This window comes from Egretta garzetta, unplaced genomic scaffold (genome assembly GCF_000687185.1).
Source record: "Egretta garzetta isolate BGI_Z169 unplaced genomic scaffold, ASM68718v1 scaffold427, whole genome shotgun sequence".
Taxonomy (NCBI): domain Eukaryota; kingdom Metazoa; phylum Chordata; class Aves; order Pelecaniformes; family Ardeidae; genus Egretta; species Egretta garzetta.
In genome coordinates, this window is record NW_009260345.1 from 725,980 (window position 1) to 730,143 (window position 4,164).

A 4,164-nucleotide genomic window follows, 5' to 3' on the forward strand; every position below is an offset into this window, starting at 1 on the left:
CTGGGCGCGGGTGGAAGCGGGGCCGCGGCGTGGGCTTGCATCCCGGTGGGCACCAGGGGCTCTCCGTAGGCGAGAGCGTTGTCAGCCCCGTGCTGGAAGAGCTCGGGTCGCGTCTCTCACCTGGCCGGACAGACAGACGGTAGGCGGCAACGAGACGCACGTCCCGAGGACCCATGCCCCCTGAATTTTCGGTGCTCCTTGTCCATGTCTCCCAGCACTGGCTGCGTTTTACCGTGCCTGCGGGCCCTAGTAGGTAGGGAAGCACCAATGCTACAGCTAAAGCCTAGAGCTGCTTTCTGTCACAAACTTTTGGTGACAGGATGGTATTTTCTTCCCTGGGGACACTGTCCTTCAGGTGAGGGGAGGCTCAGCTCTGCTACTGTGCCTAAAGCTTCGCTAAGATGCTGGTCACCATAGCATCTTTTGCTATTTGGGCACAGCGTAACCCATCCCAGGGCTTACATGCATACAGCTTATGCCACAGGAAAGGATCCACCCCAGGCAAAATTTACCCGTTACTGTACATCCTGCAAGTGCTGCTGATGCACAGGCGTTTAGCTGGGTATTTTTCCCCCAGGGGAATGCAGGGATGGCTGTTCCCTTTGATTGAGGTACAGCAGTAAGGGGCTGGGGTATGTGGCAATGACTTTTCTAGCAACAGCTGAAATATTTTCTGTGGAATTTCAAAAAGAATGGTGGGAACATGTTTACCAAGCCCTCCACACATGCAGCAGAAGAAAAAGTTTTATCATTTTTCAGGGGCAACTGACTTCTCAGTGGCCCATGGATGGTTCACTGACTCCTGGAGGAGTCTCCTAGTCTTGGGAGATAGAAAAGCACTAATGACACAAGCAGAGAAGAACAACGACATCCCCCATAGGTGATTTCAAGAAAATGAACTTTATGATTCAGGAGCTTGGTAAATACTGGGCCATTTTCATATTTCTAGTTGCTCACAGCAATACTAAAGTAGATTCTCGTTGCCTCCTTAAACAGCAAGGTCCCAACTCTCTTCCCTTCCTACCCATGGATAGCAACTTTTTCAAAGGCAGGGAGAGAAGGGTTATTCCTAAATACAAAGTCTGGCCTGAGCAATGCGGTTGCTGACTCCAGAGGTGTTAGACACGGAGCTCAAGCAAGTCTAGACTTTGCAGCCTTCCCTTTGCAGAGGGGAGGACTTTGCACAGATCGCACATTCTTTTTCGTGAGCCCTGCCCCAGCTCCCTCCGCCTTTCTTTTGAAGAAGACACTCTCCCTTGTAGGATAGGCAAGTAAAATTAACACTGATAGCAAAAATCAAACCAGTTGTGCAAAAAGCCCAGCTACAAGAGCATAGGTCCAAATAGTGAGGGGTAAAGGAGGGAAAGGGAGGCATTTCTGATGGGTGAGCAGAGCGAGATCTCCTCTGCCTTTTACTCGAGTGCTGCAAAAGGCCACGTGCAGCACAGCTCTGATAAGAAACTCAAAGGGACATGGGAAAAAATCTGTTTCAGCAACAGTTTGCATCAAAAGAAAATTATGAAAGAGCTAAATTGTCACTTATTACTTTCTGCTAATCAGTATTCCACAGGAAGAGCATTGGTATTATCGGAGTTTGCCATGTGATTTATGAGCCCAAGCCCAGTTATCGCTTATGGCCTCTGCTGCAATCTCCCACCCCGTCTACACTTTTGCCTTTCACTGGCTCAGGAGGCTTTCTGCCTCCTGAGAGCATTCCTCAGTGACAATCCTGTACCTGACTGGCTTGCATCTTAAGTAGAACTGTCCGCTGAATTTTTCAAAGTAGTACCAGGGCATTAGCTAAATGTCTTTGAATAGTTTAAACACTACTCGGAAAACCTGGGGTTTTAACCTCAAAATAAGGACCTACCTCTTACTGTTCACCTGTTGCCCCAGTGTGCCCTGTAAACCTGGTTTCATACTAAATCAGTTGCACCATTTTTTTGGCAGCCATGTCTTCAGCGGCCCAGTGGAGAGGGTCCCTTCCACAGACCTTATCCAGGCAGCATGAAGAATTCTGCAGGCATAGATGAAAGGAGAAACTGTGAGAATGCAACAAGTCATCCCGCTCGCTAGCCCCATGAAACCCCACCTCTTTCCCCACAGATGCTGCTGTCTACAAATGAGTGTTAAGACCCACCAAACTCACTCCATAATAAAGAAATTTTGCCAGCTGTTTGGCCAGGGGATGCCTCCGCATCTTTTCAATGCAATTTCCGACAGCAGTCCCACCAGGGCCACATCACCGCAGGTCCCACTGGAGTGCAGCCCAACAAAGCAGGTTTCATGCCATCTTTATCAACCTTCTGCTGTTCCTTCCCTTTGCCCAGGCAGCAGCTGGTTGCACCAGGCAGAGATTGTCTTCAGTGGGGATTCAAGAGCAGTTACCGCCGTGCTTTCTCCATGTGCCATTTATGGAACGTTAAGCTTTTGTAGGCGTTTAATTATCTCTGCTTTTTCTAACTCCTTCCTCTGCACTGTGAGACACCTGTGGCCAAAAAAAAAAAAAAGAGTAGAGTTCACCATCAGACAACAGAAAATGGCTTTTCTGAGCCACATTACCTCTCATTCCTGTTACCTTTTTCACAAATCAAGTCTTACAATATTTTCCCAGAAACTGAGGGCAAGGGCTATTAATTCCAGATAAAAGTGCATCACACATCAACCTTCACTGATTTTCTGTCTGCCTGAAGGTTAATAGCAACAGCAATTGTATTGCACTATATAGTAATGAAAAAAAAAAAAGGAAACATTACACATTCCAATTCAAATGTAAAGGAAACTGGAATCGATGAAAAGGTTAACAAGCCTTACTTTGCTTCTTTGTGACTGTACACAAATGTATGGATCGGTCTCCTCGGATTGTATTTCACAGTCTTGCCATACAAGTCCTCACCCTCATCTTCTTTTTAATCTCAGCAGTAATAGGGTCACTATTTTCTAGTTTCCTTGATGGTTATGATCTTTGGCAGTCTCACACATCTTAAGTGCGTATTCCTTCAGTTAAGGACTCAAGTCCTTAAAAAAATCTTCTTTGTTAATTAAGAGGTGAAAAAGCCCAGCCCACTATATATTAGAAAGGAAAACCTTAAATAACTCTGAAAACTCAAACATGACACCAGAATCAACAACTCCCAGTGAGTCCAATTCAATTTTCTTTTTTTTTTTTTGCCAATATTCTGGAACAACTATTTAAATATTTCAAAGTAGACTAAAGTTGAGTCAATTATTCTGGCTCCCTCTGAAATGAACAGTTTTGTGGCTAAAGTTGGCTATAGTTGGCTGGAAATCTTAATTACTCACTAGACCATTCAGCACAGTCTTTCAAAGCAAACAAGATCTGACTTTGTAATTGCAGGTATGTTACTTGAGAGATTTTCAGAAAAGCAAGAGATATGTTGAAGAAGCCACAAGAAACTGATTTCTTTGCAGGTAACTTTTAAAGAAAATAAAGCATTAAAATGTTCTGAAATACACAGTAAAAAATCTCCCAAAGACCCTTACTCTGCTCCTAGAGCAATGCTTTGAGGACTGGGAGAATGGTTTATTCTTCCATAACCTTAAAATAAACAAGCTTGGTTTTCCTAACTTCCATTTGTGTAGCTGAGGACTCTGATTAGGGTGACAAGTAATAGAAAAGTAAATCTCTGACTTGTCTATGAGACATTCATGTTCGGCTGGCCGCTCTGTGACCATGGATTCCCTGATTACACAATTCAGCCGCTCTGTGACCATGGATTCCCTGATTACACAGGTGTCCGCAGCCAAACAGACAGCAGTTCCTCCTAGCAAACACCGATGTGCATGGTTCTGAAGTCATGCAAGTGGGAGAAAATGGTGCTGAAAGGCAGCCTGTTGACACAAAAGCAGTAAACCCAAAGACCCGTGATTTATATTCATGCATAACTGTAACCTGCAAAATTATTTTTGTCTTCTTTAATTCTAAAATAAGGATCAAAATACATGAGTCCAAGTCACAAACGCAAAGCTCCATCTAGTCAAGCATGTTGTCTATAGCAGTGGTCAGTACACTGTAGGAGGAATATGACACACACAGTTACATGCTGTAAGTCTCCTAAATGCGTTACAGAAGAACATTAAGTGGAAGAGGGCAGTGGGGAAGAGGGAAAAAAAAATATTTCTTTTGGAGTATTAACATCTGTG